Raw genomic sequence first — 15949 nt, forward strand, 5'->3', positions numbered from 1 at the left:
AACAAATCTAAGACATTTTTGGATTTAAAACACTGAATTCCTATAAAATGAGCATACAGTCTTTTTTAAAAATCAGTATGCAAAGGGTTTTTGTAGCACCTTTGAGACTAACTGAAATAAAGAAGTTGATTGCATGAACTTTCATAGACTTGAGCCTACTTTCTAAGTAGGTTCAAGTCTACCCAAGCTCATGCTACCAACTGATTTCTTTCAGATAGTCTCAAAGGTGTTACAAGATCCCTTTGCATACTGATTTTCCAGACTAACATGGTTATGTCTTTGAATTCTTTTTTAAAAAAAGTTTATAATCTTTGTGTTTGCAGGCCTGTATTATTAAATAAAATATTTGCCCCTTTCCTTTTATTTTTTAGAATGTATATTTTGTGATTCCTTTCCTTACAGGTACCAAAGGTGTGTGGTCACACTCACACATCCCAGATCATATAGAAGGTTATACCTCCCCAGCACCAGCCGTAACATTTAAAAAACAAAAACAAGGCTTCTCTAATGCCCTCTAAGCCAGATCAGGAGTATCCTAAGACCTGAGTTTTAAGGACCAAATCCAACCCAAGGACAACCCATGATGATACCACAGGAGCCAGACCCTTGTGATGTCATTAAGTATTATGCATTATGCACCAACCATCATTGGTCAGAGAATGTCAGTTAAATGTGTTAAAAGTCTTAACAGTTAAAAATGTTTGGTTGGAAATTACGTTTTCAAAGCACTTTATTGAACAGAAAAAAATATTTCCAGCTCTGTTCTTTAGCACATAATTAACCAATGGGTGTTGCAGTCCCATCAGATACCTTTTCAATCAAAATAAAGTTGTACAAGACTCAACTAATTACTCCAATTTGCCTGCCTGCCTTCCCTCTTTTATAGTCATGTTGTATCACCTTCCCTAATCCCATGAATAAAATAGGGATATTTGGTAACATTTTCACAACATCCCCCCAGAGGTCACTTCCAGTTTGGGTTTTAAAAGCCTTCCAAATATGGTGAGGGGACATAAACAGCAGCAATCTGTTTCATACTATACCATCCATCACTAAGATGACGTGCAAGCTGTGTGTGAGAGAGAGAAAGAGAGGGGGGGTAGAGAGGGGGGAAATCACTCCAAGCAAGTCAATGTATGGATTGTGTTCATTCAGACTCAATTCCATGGTCCATAATGAAAAGCACCTGCATCTTCCTTCATGCATCATTCATGAATAATTATTTCTTCTTCTTGAACTATTCTAGCCACATTCCAGCTTAAGCTGTTCAATGACACTGGCAGAAAGTTAGCTAAAGCATAGAAAACCATCAGTGAATACTGATTGCTTTTCACTAAATTGAAAACAGTAGAAAGAGCTTAAAGAGGGTAAGGTCAGTCAGTACCAGTGACAGTATCCATAACATCCATGCTGCTAATACTATCAAATCTGCGACACAAGATAGAACACTATGAAACTGTTCTTTGTCAATCAGATCAACCCAAGACATTTTGTTGTTGTTTTGTCCAAGGCTGAGATGGTGTACTTCTTTGTTCTGTGTACATGTGCCAGTTGAACCTACAGCTGCATCTCACTTCAACACAGTTAACAAGGGTCTTTCAATACTATAGTTTACATGGTGCAGGTAAGATGTTGTACCCCTAGCCCTGTCCACCAAGATAAGGAAATGAATGAAATGTTCAAAATGAATGTCTGCTTCTGCCACCAATTTTATCACTTTGTTGAATGCTAACTTAGAACCTCGTGGCACTTATAGATCATGGTCCTACCCAATGCTGGCAGAGTTTTGCATACTGCCAGCAGCAGAAAGCGTCTTGGGCTATAGGTATTGTTGACATTGGCATAAAGCTATGGACGATCCACAGTTATTTCTTCTTTCCTGGCTGAAAAGTAGCAGATATGGACAGCCAAAGAGCATCCCTGTGGATAATCAGCATTCAGTGAGACAGAGCTGCACCTCATCACTTTCTGGCTGATGTTGCATAGCCCAGGAAGAAAGATCAGCCTTTGCCATCTCAGATATTCTGGAAGTGCCAGTTGGATGAAGTGCTTCTTTATTCCTGGCTGTACAGTGAAAATCAGAAAGCACCATGGTGTCACTAATTGGTCAAGAAAGAGAGTTTGGGCACTACCTGGCTACCATTACAAAGTGGGGGTAAAGGTGTCATGCAAAATGATACCAGCTGCTTTTTGAAATACACCCACATCCAAAGATACTAGACACCTGTCACACAAAAAACCCTTTATAGTGCCCATTGCATCCTGTTAGATTAAAGAAATCATAGTGCTTTCAGTACTCTTCTCTATGCTCTTCCCATCCAGGCCCCATTAATAACACAACTTTGTGCTAATATGTTTGGCACAATAGGAATTCTCTATAACTAGCCACTAGTTCATGCAGAAACAGATTTCTGTTGATCAGAGTTGATCACAAGGTGTCATTAGTTTGGGATTCCTCATACAATAGCAACAGCATCTCACCCTTACCATTCACATTTGAGTCAGGCTTTATTTCTCTCTTTTTCATTTGTTCTTTCCATCAAGAGCACTTGAATATCAGGTTTTTATAAATACTTGGGTCAGAAAATCGTTCCAACATTCTGGTATTTTTGTGAACACTGCTGTGCTTTCAATCAATGCATGCAGTTGATTCAAACCTAAAGTTTCCTTGTCTTTTTTCTTTGTTGAAATCTTTCCTCCCAGCCACCAATATTTTCTTCTGCCATATGCCTGCTGATGAATATCATCCATTTTCCCCAATAGAAATGCCCTCTCAGCCAGGGCTTTTTGTTTTAATTCTACTTGCACTTCATAGATTTTAGCTACTCTCACATCCAAAGAATTCTTGAAATATCTCAGGTTTTTTGTTTCAGAGTGGTAATTTTCCCTCGTATTTCAGATCTACATGATATTTCTTTTGTTAACAAAACTATGGAGTTTATCACATGAGAGGCTAAGTGCCCAAATCCCACGCAGAAATGGGATTTAAATCCCAGAAAAATCCTGCAAAAGCGGGATCATTTTCATACACATCCAGGGCACTGAGTATTAATGCAACATTAACCTGCATAGAAAGAGGGTAAAATCACACTACTATTTAAATTCGGGATGTCGCATTAATACTCAACAACCCCGACGTCATCTGAAAATGATGCTGCTTTTGCAGGATTTTCCAAGGTTTAAATCCTGTTTCTGACCAGGATTTGGCTGATACCCTCCCATGTGATAAAAACCTATGATGTTGTTGCTTTGCAACATTTCCTTTGGCATTTGCAGTCTTTGCATGAGTATCATTTGAAAATTTATACAGGTGAAGAGTCCACACTTAATGCTGCTGTGCGATACGTGTGTACCGCAGCTTCAAATATACTGTGCAACAGTTCCTGTTTGCCAGGCATGGCTAAAATTAAATGTTTACCACCCCACTTTCTTACCTGCTTTTAAAATATCCTGGATACTCTCTCTTCCTTTCACTTTCCCCCTTAATCCTTTGCTTACATCAGTGGCTGCAAATTGAACTCAAAGTGCAAAAGCAGGTTGCACTCAATTCAGCAGGAGACAAAGGAGGCGAAAGGTTAGAATCTTGCCCTTCAGTATGTTTAAGCAAAAGGAAACTGATGCAGCCTGTCATAGCTTTGCAACAAAACACCCCATGCTTTTTGACTCCAAATTTCTTATTGAGATTATCAAAAGGAATAAATTTATTATTGTTATGTGTCTTATGGCAATCCTTAGGTAACCTATCATGGGGTTTTCATGGCAAGATTTGTTCAGAGAGGTTAGCCATTGCTTTCCCCTCAGGCTGAGAGTGTGTGGCTTGCACAAGTCAACCAATGGGTTTCATGTCTAAGCAGGCAATTGACCCTGGTCTCCAGAGTCAGAGTCCAATGCTCAAACCACTACACCATACTGCACTGCACTAATTCTAATATCTATAACATGTAATAGACAGAGGGGGTGAGTATGAACACAAGAGTGCAGACAGTGGATATGAGGAAAAGCTGTAAATTTGAGCAGGACCAATGAAGGGGTTTTGATCTGAGAAAAGTGTCATATTTATTCATCATGGTGTTCACACACATGCATACACAGAAAGTATTGCATTTATTGTTTTGGGTCCCCCAGTACATACATTCCAGGGTTTCTCTGCTTAAAATAATAGTTCTGTATGTTCTTCCTCATAAATAAACCTTTTACCGTTTTGTAGCTTCACCACACCCTTTTGACCACACCCTGATGTTGCTGCATTACAGGACACAGTTTTCACCTGTAAAATGTTGGATGGCATGTTCTAGGATTTATGTTCAAGAATTTCAGAAAATATAAATAGCTTAAGACCCACCCCACAGCATCAGTCAGAAATATATAGGTTGGTTTCTGGGGATTTTAATCTTGCCCTAATCTTTAGGGAACTCTTAAGAGCTCTTAGTATCTGCAAAATCTTTCAGATTACTGAAATCAGATCTAAAACAGGGATGGAAAGAATATTTAAAAAAGGTAAAGTGTTTGAAAAACATGTTTTTGATTGCTGAGAAACTCTGACAAGAAGACTCCTGGTTTAATGAGATGCATTGCCGTTTGGACTTATACTGTGAACAATGTGGTCATGGTTGATTTGCATAGAAAATGTCAATTTCTTCACAGGGCGTAATTTTTTCACAGAAAATAACATTTCTACACAGAAAGTGCTGTTTGCTGTGCAGAAAATGCTGCTTTCTATGCAGAACAAAAACATGCAAATTCTGCACAGAATAAATTGTGAGAACTGTAAAGAGGCTTTGAAAACTGTGTTCTTTTCCAAATACTTTCTTACAGTGGGAAAATTTTTTCTAAAATTATCCATTGCTTCCTTTAAGAAGAAAATTAGGGAAGAGGTACATCACTGCTCTAAAAGCAGGACCTCAGGGCAAACTACCCCCTAGTCCCTACATAAGAAAATGCACCAGTGAGGTCCCAGTTTGGGACATGATCCCATTTTGAAACAGGGCTTTCCACACCATGTTTTTTGTGACATATACAATAACACATATACATACGTGCATGGGGGGATGACTCACACTTAAATAAGGGATATTATATTGAGAAGGGAGAACTTGTTTTCTGCAGCTGCAGAGAATGGGACATGCAGCAATGGATTCAAGTTACAGGAAAAGAGATTCCACCTATACATTAGGAAGACCTTCCTGATGGCAAGAGCTGTTACACAGTGGAACACATTGCCTCAGAGTGTGGTGGCGTCTCCTTCTTTGGAGGTTTTTAAGCTGTGGCATTGGTCTGCATGTCTTTAAAATGCTGAAGCGGCCCCAGGCTTGATGGCTATCTGTCAGGGGTGCTTTGAATGTGAGTTCCTGCATGGCAGGGGGTTGGATTGGATTGCCATTGAAGTTTTCCCCAACTCTGTGATTCTGTTTGTAACAATTTTCAGCAGAAAACTGATGCAAGACCTCCATTTAGATATAATACACATTCCAGTTTGGAAGTGTGTGTGACTTTTCCCTTCAAAATAAAAACTGCCATCTTGAACTTGTTTATAAGGTGGGATGTAAATTTAGTCCAGTGGGCTCTTGGTACCTACTGGGGTGTGGTTCCAGGTCCCGCTGTGGATACCAAAATTCTTGGGTATTCACTTCCCATTATATACAATTGGCTAGTAAAATGGTGTCTCTTATATAAAATAGAAAAAGCAAGGTCTGTTTTTGTTTGTTTCGTGTGTGAGTGCATGTGTGCATTGTGTATTCAAGTTATGGATGGTTGAATCTGTGGAGGCAGAATCCATGGATATGGAGGGCTGATTCAGGGATGTTACAAGGGGAGTGCAGAGGTTTCAGACTGCACCGGGTGATACCCTAAGGGGTAGCTGACCCCAATACTCATCAAATACCTGCCTTTTGGCAGAAATGGGCTGCATCCCTTTAAAATGCTGAAGAGGCCCCAGGTTTGTTTGTTTGTTTTTTAAATTAAACTTGTATTTATTTTTAAATTCTTTTTTAAAATTCTTTTAAAATTTTCTTTAAAAACATCACACCTTACCAAATTTTCACTTTAACCACATGAAACAATGTCCATGTAAATGTATTTAGGCTGTGCATATGATATTACAATTTAAAGGGTATAATTTTAATTTTGCTAGTTATGTATGTCACAACTATTGCTATTACATTCAGTGTTATACAGGAATTATGATTTATGGGTACCATTAGTACACAAAACATTACTAATGATTCTGTATGGTGTGGTATGGGAGGAGGACAATGGGTGGCAGTAACACCATGAGTTACCGTACCAGGTGATGCCAACCTTAGTAATGCTCCTGGGCTGACTGTATATAGTTATGGCTATAGCAAGCAAGATTTAGTACTCTTATATTTGGGCCACATCAAAGTGAAGGTAAATAAGGAATGCAATTACAGGAGGCAGGGCATGTCCCCAAAACAAGAATTCTGTCCTCCTCCCAAGCAAATTTACTTTCAGTCCCCAAATTTCTAGCACTGCAGTAACTTAAAACTAAAGCCTAGCATTCAAAAATACAATGTAGTCCTCTAAAGAAAAGGGGCAGGCAGGTAAGGGAATGCAAGTATGAGTTTTAGATGTAAATGATTCTCATGTCTTACTCTGTGCAGTACTAGAAATTTGAGACTGATGGAAAATTTCATTTGAGGGGGGCAGAAATCCAATTTGAGCAGGCAATCCCTTCATTTTGCCTTCATCCCATAGCTATACCAGTGTGGCAAACCTTTGGGAGTTCATGGATTTATGTGCATGCAGCAGCCTTCCCCACCTGACACCTTGCAGCTCTTGTAGGCCATAACTCCCATTAGCCAGCTAACTCTAGAGGATGGTGAGAGTAATCCAGAATTCAAGCTGGAAAAAGTTATTTTTTTAAAAGGAGAATTAATATAAAAATACAGTGAAGCCATCCATAAAATGAGCAGGATGCTAAGACAATGCTTTGACTCAATTATGGATGACATCAGCATGTCATTATATAAATCCGTCTTTAAAGAATTGTCTAAGCTTTGGTGTTGGATTACTCCTACCATCCTCCTAAATTCACTGGGTGAGACAGAATGGGAGTTACTGTCCCGTAAATTCAAAGTTATTTTAAGAAGAGTAGCTTATAAGGAAGTTCCACAACTCTGTCTAAACCATTGGGAGGACATCAGAGTAAGGAAGTGACTCTGACTTTCAATCACAGTAGGGAGTGTAAATGATTCCTTGGATGACTAGGCAAGGCACTTCTGTTAATTACAGCACTAATATGAGAATGACCCTTTAACATGTATATGGCATTAACAGCATGGTGAGGTCAAACAAGGTAGAGTTTGAATATTACTCTGGCTATGAAAGAAATTCAACTTAATAAGCATTTGGTCACTTTGAAAGTTGAGCTTCTGACATTCGCATAAGCCACTGTAAATTGGCCGATCTATATTTCAATACCCTTCTGTAGCCATCATAACAAAGGTAACAGAAAAATGGCAGAGGGGCCTATGCTTTCAGTGAGTAAAATGGAAACACAGTACATTAAAGCAAATTCTCAAGAGTTCTTTTTAAACACAGAGAGAGAGAGAGAGAGAGAGAAACACAGTTCTTGGGTATAATTATTTTATCTGAGTTTAGATGAAAATTCAGAAGAGAAAGAGACAAAAACCTGAATGTTTTCCAGTTTGGCAGGTTCACAAATAGCTTGAGATAAGGGCAGGGGAAGTGTTTTTAGTACTCTTATCTGTGCATCCTTTCGACACATCAGCTGGATTTTGTCAACAGGAATGATTCAACTGAGCCTTTAAAAATGCAGTTCCAGATGCATATATCTCTCACTAGAAAACAAACAAATCAACAAACCCCATCACTTTGGCCTATTGTGACAGTCACTATATTACTCTGATGTTCTCTCAGGTACATAAGGCACAAGAGCCATGAACTCTGTATGGAATAAGCATCTCCAGCTTTCTGGCCCTGCAGCTGGTGACATCTTTCCTTAGCCTGTCAGGATGAGAAATGCAGACTGTCAGACCCAGAGGCTTAAAAGGAATTTTTCTGACCCCATTACTAAACTGCTCACATTCCTCTACCAATTTTTACAGAGAAAATAAAAGACAAAGATCCTTCTTTTTTGTTCCAAAACAGAGAGAAAAAGTCCAAGGTTTAAATCAAATTGCTAATCTCAGTTACAGAAGGTCTATCAAATTAATGGGATTGACACAAGGGCTGATTTAACTTCTCTAACAGTTTATGGAATAGGTTTACTCTAGCTAGGAATTACATTTGGGCCAAAATGAATAAAAAGTCAATGACAGCAGGGAAGAAGGAAGGACTAATTTTCCCCCCTTCTGTAGCTCGTTTCCTCTTACCTTGTATTGGCCTAGCTGTTCTCATTACACCTTGTGCTCAATGTCAACAAGCAAAAACTCACTTTGTATACATCAGCAGTTTTATAATTCACCCAAAGACAGATGTGAATTTAGAGTACACTGACTGGTACTATTGGGGAAGTTGAAATAGAATATTGAAAGGTGTGTGTGTGTGTGCGCGCGCGCGCACGCGCGCTTATAGTGATATTCTGGACTTTTCCCCATAACTAGCCAGGCCACATTTAGGATCCCATCTACACTTCAAAATTATAGCACTGTCATTCTGTTTTAACTCATGGTTCCATCCCATGAATCCTGGGATGTGCAGTTTAGGAAGAGGAATGTAATATTCTCAACCAGAGAGCTGGAGCACTTCACCAGACTACATATTTCACAAGCTGAAGCCATACTTGTTCACATGGAATCACAGCACAATAACTGTGTTGTGTGAAAGTTCTGACTGGAAAAGCCAAAAGATTTCAGTTGGTATGGAGAGGGTCCTCCCTCTAGCACCTTGCTTCCAGCTTATTCCTTTTTAGAATCAGAGTTTCACCAGAAAAGTTGTTGGATGGTGTTTGAATAAATAGACCATGTTAAGAAGTAATGAATTAAAGTAATGCAGTTGCTTTCAGAAATTGTATTTCTCTATAATGACATCTTAATAAGGGTCCTTTTGAAAAATAATAGAATGTGTCATTAATGAGTGTATGCTCTTTTGATGCACTGAGTAGTAAATGTTCATTATTTTTCAGTGTTTCATTTAAACTTCATCCAGGTAGATTTTTTAAAAAATGTTGTGTTGTGAATGCCTTTCAGCATTTTTTCTGAACCAACATAATTCCAGTGTATAGCAGGATACAAAAATATTTGTGGGTGTGAAAGCAAGAGTTTTGTACAATATAGAAACAACGGGAACCTAAAAATACAAGTTCATATGTGGTGGGGTATTCTTCTTTACACTCTCCCTTCCTCTCTCTCTTCCTAATTCCAGGGAAATATCAAAGCATTACCAATTAAAAGTAAGATTTCATTATTTGCCCTTAGTTTGCAAAAGCTACTGTTTGTGCCTTATTGGCCCCAATAAGGATGATCAATCATTGTTTTGCTGAACAGACAGTTGTCTTTTAATTGATTAGACTTTTTAAAGGACTCCCAAATTCTCCCTATTATCCATGAGTAATGATTAAAATGTAAGTGCAACTTACTGTGAGAGTGCAGCAACTATAGGACCATTCCATTAGTCTCCCACACAAAGTCATGCTTAAAATTTTGCAGCAAAGACTTCTACCACATATGGAGCATATATGGAGTGTACCAAGAAATTCCAGAAGAAAATCAACATGTGCTTTATAGATTACAGCAAAGATTCTGACTGTATAGATCACAAAAAACTATGGAGTGATCTTAAAGAAATAGGTATACTCAGTGGGGATCCTGCACCAGATGTCACCTGGTGTGGGAGGTGGGATGTCCGGGGTTGGGGAAGTTTTGCACAGGCTTCGGGAATAGCTGGGCCTTGGCCAGAGACCTACCTGATGCCTAGAGACCCCCCTCAAGGCCCAGAGCAGCACCTGTGTGGGCCCAAGGACCACCCGTGGGAGGTGGGAGCTGATCGGGTGTCACTCCCCTTTTCTGGGGTGTCATCCCCCTTCTGGGGTGTTACCCAGTGTGGTCCACACCCTCGGCACCCCTCAGTGATGCCACTGGGTGTACTATTGCAGTTGGTTGTGTAACCTGCACTCAGAAAAGAATATAGAGAAACAGAATGATTCCCAATCAGAAAGAGGTTCTATTACCTTATCTATTCAACTTATATGCAGATAATATCATATGCAAAGCAGGTTTGGACACAGAGGAAGGAGGAGTGAAAATCAGAGGAAGGAATAACAACAATCTTAGATATTCAGAAAACACCAAAGACTTGAAACAATTACTAAAGAAAGTGTGAGAGGAAAGTGCTGGTAGAGTTGCGGTTGAACATTAAGAAAATAAAAATAACCACCACAGAGGAGCTACAAGAATTCAGTGGAAACAACAAGGAAATTGAAATAGTGAAAGATTTCCCATACCTTAGATCAATAATTGATCAGAATGGAGACTGCGTCAAGAAACCAGAAGAAGAGATTAGGATTTGGAAGGGCAGCTATGAAAGAACTAGACAAGAGCTTAAAATGCAAGGATATCAGGCTCAATACCAAAGTTAGCATCATCCAAGCCATTGTCTTTCTCATTACCATGTATGGATGTGAGAGTGAGACAGGGAAGAAAGCTGATAAAAAGAAAATCAACTCATTTGGGATTTGATCTGGAGAAAAGTGCTGAGGATACCGTGGACTGCCAAAATGACAAACAAATGGGTTATAGGACAGATCAAGCCTGAATTCTCTCTGGAAGCCAAGATGATTAAATTGAAGTTGTCATATTTTGACCACAACATGAGAAGAAATTTGCGTGTGGTGGCCTATCACACAATAGCGTTAAACCCCATGATTGCGTTCAGATTGCCATTGGATTATACTTCCAATTTCCCTTGTCTGATAAACTCCTTTGTCTTAGGGTCACTATAAATCAAAAACAACCTGTAGACACACAACAACAACAAATGACAACACTGATTCAAGTACTTAAGAGGCAAAATTCAAAGGCATCTGGCCTTGATTGTAAAGTGCTCAAAAATCCTTGGAATTAGTATAAGCACCAAATATCTACAGAGAACATTTAATTATCTCTATCATATTTTGTTTTTGTGCTCAAAATGATTTAATACCTTTCTGCTTAGATCACTTAGGCAGGTGCCACAATTTTGAAGAGATTCAAGGACTTTCTTGAGGATTCTCAATTCATTTACCCTCTCTCTTTTTGGCTTGAACTCTCTTAACAACAGCAGATTTTAAGCTCCTGCTGCCACTAAGCACTAGGCATAAAATGTGTAGCTCGCAAATTTTCTGTTCTTCATCTTTCAAATGTGTGATCCTGATAAGGATCTTAATGGAGGAGATATTTTGCATTTGCCAAGTTCTCTATCTGGCAGCACAGGGGGAAAAAATGCAACAGTATGGCCCAGGCACTACACTGGGGACAGTGCTGATTTCAGTGGAGATTGTAATAAATGAGGGCTTTAAGCTTATCATTCCCCACAGGCTGTTGTGCTTAGCGGCTGCTTTTCAGATTCCATGGTCTATGAAAACACAAAGCTCTGCTGGGATGACAGCACATTATCAGGAGAATGTTTGTGTTTGCTCACATAGCATCACTTTAGATGTTTTGATGTACCCAAAAGGGAGGGTGGGCTCTGACCATGTCAAACATCAGTCAGGTATCCTCTCTCTAAAAGTATCTTCCCAAGTGGCACTGAGCTTTATGCTCGCTGGAGCATGTAGTCCAAAAAGGTAACATTCTCAAATCCCGAGGGCTCCTGCAGACTACCCAACAGTTCAATACATATATACTTGGGCTTTCTGTTTCAGGATTTCACAGCTTCTTACGGTTCTTTTTACTCCCACATCTAGTCATGCTCTAAATATACCCAGGTTTTGGCTGTGGGTTTGTTTGTTTGTTTGTTTGTTTTTGCCAGTTGTAGCAGAGTTGGCACAACCCTTGATCTGCATGTTTATATTCAAAGGCAGTTTTCTCCCACTTTAGTTTTGTTTAAATTGTCATGTAAACATGATTTCCCTTAATCCCTCTATGAACTCAACCCCCCCCCCATGATTTCCCCCACTATTCATGTTCCCTGACTCATGCAATTAATGCTTTTTGTTGGGTTAGGGGTAGTTCCCAGGGTGTTAGCCCCTTTTCTGGGAAAGATGGACTGGTTCAATCAAGAATCAGTCTCCTTCAGCAGAGTATGCAAGTGAAAGTGCTGAATCACTTGGGTCTCTCTGAGACTGTGTGTGTTGTGTGTCTTCAAGTTGTTTCTGACTTATGGTAACCCTAAGGCAAACCTGTCATGGGGTTTTCTTGGCAAGGTTCTTCAAAGGAGGTTTGTCATTGCCATCCTCCACCCAAGGTCACCCAGTGGGTTTTCAAGGCCAAGTGGGAATTTGAACCCTGATCTCCAGACTCATAGTCCAATGCTCAAACCACTACACTACACTGGCTCACTCTCTGAGGTCAAAATGAGGTATCCAGCCATGTGATCAGTGGAGACTAGCTTCAGCAAAATAAAGCAAATAGGCAATAAGCAAATTACTTAACTAAAAACTTTATTGGTTACAGTGAAATGTACATTAAGAACCTATATATACAGATTGTTGTATGCACTCTGGCCCAGAGCTGCCCTGACATTTTCCTGTAATCTGAGGCCCTCCATTGCAATGAGGCCAGCTGTCCTGCTGTGTCACTCAGAGCAGGGGCGAGTAGCTTACTCTTAGGTTAGAATGAAGAACTCACCATTGATCACATGGCTGGATGCCTCATTCTGACCTCAGAGTAAGCAGCTTGCCAGCAGCTGCAGCACCAGGCGGCATAGTAAGACATATTGTTAACAGCCAGTCAGCTTGACTACTGAGGGCTCTTGATCGTCTGGAAATTTCTGGAGCAAAAGGGTTAAAAAAAAAAATTTAAAGGTGGTATAAAGTGGGTTCAATGCTAAATTTCCCAGACATCAACTGAACAGTTTGTACCAGAACCAGGGACTGGGCCCTGCATCATCCAAACTTGTCACCATGGGAACAGGGGAGAATGTTTTATTGGGCCCATGGAGAAAGGACTCCTACATTACAATTGGTGATTGAGTAAATGGGGAAAATTCTGGAAAGAGAGTATATATAAGGTAGAGGCGGGCAAGAAACCATTACACTGCCTAAAGCCCCATTGCTCTATTAGCAAATGGGGGAAAGGGATGTAGAGAGAATGTTTGATTGAGAAGTACTGTCCAGCCTATTTTTTTTAATGTTATATCACTTCAGCACTATAACTATAAAAGAAAGGGGGAGGAAATGTAATAATGGAAGCAAGGTCAGTGGATAACCTCTGTGGCACTTATGGTGCTTTCAAGCTATAGTGTGGTTGTGGTTTCCCTCCATTGCCACCAACTCCTTCATGAACTCCTTGAATTTTTGAAAGGAAGGCATGGTATAAATAAAGTGATTGATAGATGAACTCAATACCTCTCGCCACTGCTGCCCCAGTATCCATTTTCCCAGTCTTGCATATGTATTTATTTAATGTTTGTTTGTTTAAAATTGTTATAGCTATGCTGCTAGAATGTGAAACACACTGTAACTTTAAAAGGGGTGGTGGTGGTGGAGAAACTGGAAATGTAACAAGGGGATGCAGGTCAGCAGAAAACCTACATGATGAAGGTCACATTCCAGTTCAACAGGCGTTTAGATGGACTCTCCAAAGCCACAGCAAGAAGAACACAAGATACAGACCTGGCCTGTTTTAGAAACTCAGGGGGAAATTAATTCTGCAGTGGATTTTAAATGTTACTAACTAATACTGGAAATTCACAAGAAAAATGTTAGGAAGAACATCATATGGAGATCAGCTGTAACTTCTGCTAAACCCCAAGGCTTTGGGGCAGTCTGAAGGAATCAACATGGACACAGAACTAGTGATTTTGGCAAAATTTGTAATGAAAGCAGAAGAAGCTCATATTTGCATATTCCACCGCAAATCTGCTAGCATAGAGAGAGAAATCCAGAAAGAGTGCTTTCCGGGTGATAGAGGAGAGGAGAGCTTCTGACCTGCAATAACACATGCAATGTTAGCTTCATAAATCAAAGAACTATTCACAAACACACAATAAAGAACTGAGGTAGTTCTGGAGTGGCTCTGATTCAGTCCTCTTTCTGTACTAATTGTTTTATCTGTGTGACAAAGGATGGAGAGACAAGAATCAGAGTGGTATAGTGGTCTGAACAGGGAGGTGTTGACAACACTGGGTGACACGACTGAAGGGGGGGACACCTGGTGAGTGCCCCCACCTCCCTGCTATGTGCCACAGTGTGGGACAGGGAGGGAAAGGGCCCAAGCCCCCTCAGTCCCTGTCTTACCTGGCTTTACCTCAGAGTAAAGCCACGTGGGACAGGGAGGGAGAGGGCCTGCCCCCCCCCCCACACACACACACACCGGTCCCTGTTGTCCGACTTGGGGTCATGGCATGTCTAAAGCCACATCTCCAAGCCAGTGCAAAACCAGTTTAACCAAGCCGTCTGTTTCAGTCCCATGCTTAGCCAAGTTAGTCTCCTCCCTGTTGTGGAAAGCCTTTGAAAACTCTGTAGGCTTCACAGACTATTCACAATTAGGGACTTATTCTTTGCAAATTTCGCATTCAGCATAAAATAGCATTTCCTGTGCAGAAAATATTTTTGCACTGAAATATTGTTTTATGTGCATGAAATGCTCCTTCAGTATAAAATGAGTTTAGAAATGTGTATGTTTGCATGAAACATATTAATATAATGTTCATTAAAGAAGATAATGATAGATGTAGGTATTACAATTTTTATTTATTTTATTCATTTCTATCTGACTCCCCGTCCCAATATAGAGGCTCAAGATGGATCAAGGTTAGAATGCTCTCATATTTCCTAGCCCTTATCTGCAGGTGGAAATAGGGGTGTGAACATATCTAAGTCTCAATTTTGTTGCATTTCTATGAATCCCACCTGGGTTTTCTTCTCAGTCGTGTTTCATATTGAGTTCTGTTAGTGTTCAGTGTAGAACTACATTAAAATGCTGGTGAAGTGTGGGATCTGTAGAATAAGTGTGTTCTAATCATCATCATCATCATCATCATCATCATCATCATCTATACTTTGGCCCAAATGAGTAGGATCTCATTGGAATTTCCAAAACCAACTTCTTCAGGCACCACCACAGTCAAGGAGAATAAAAGCCACAGCAAGAGGAGGTAGATGCCCAAGGCATCAGTGCTGCTGTTGGTAACTGTTGTGACCCCCACTACACATCACAAACTATAGTGTGTGCAGGGGGAGAAGGGAAATTGACCCAGAGTCCAATTGTTGACTCATTTCATAACCTGTGTGAACAACCAGCATAGCATACAAGCTGCTTAGTCATGAAACAGTATCCCATTTTCTTAGAGAACAAACAAAATCTTTTAGCATGAATTAGTCTTTAATCTCAAATGAATATAATCAGAATTCAGCAGAGTGTAGCACCACCAGTGCTTGTTGAGCCAGTTCCAAAAACAAATGAGAATTGAAATTTAATTATCAATGGACTTCAAAGACTGCTTCAGAAAGTTTTAGTAGCTTACAAAAAAGAAAAGAAAATCCTGTGCATTCCCATACACACACACACACAGCACACCCATGCCTGACAAACCACAAAATCATCTATCTGTATTGCTGGGAAAATACTGGATTTGCTAAAATAAGTGGTCATGCAGTCTGATGCGCTTCAAATACTTGTCCAAGAAAGCATTTCATGGTCCCCCCCCCCCCCGACAGCAAAATCATCTCCAACATGTTTATATTGGCAGTCTTATCAGTGCCTCTTTGTTGTAATAAGCTTGGGGGATTGCTACAAATAATTTCCAATACGTAATTCTAATTAGTGGCTAAAGTTGTCATATTTCCTGCTATCTAAAATTAGATCAGAGAGACACGCGGAGATGAAAA

The sequence above is a fragment of the Sceloporus occidentalis genome, unplaced genomic scaffold (genome assembly GCF_023333645.1).
Source record: "Sceloporus occidentalis isolate IW3139 unplaced genomic scaffold, rSceOcc1.0.p SCAF_2, whole genome shotgun sequence".
Classification (NCBI taxonomy): domain Eukaryota; kingdom Metazoa; phylum Chordata; class Lepidosauria; order Squamata; family Phrynosomatidae; genus Sceloporus; species Sceloporus occidentalis.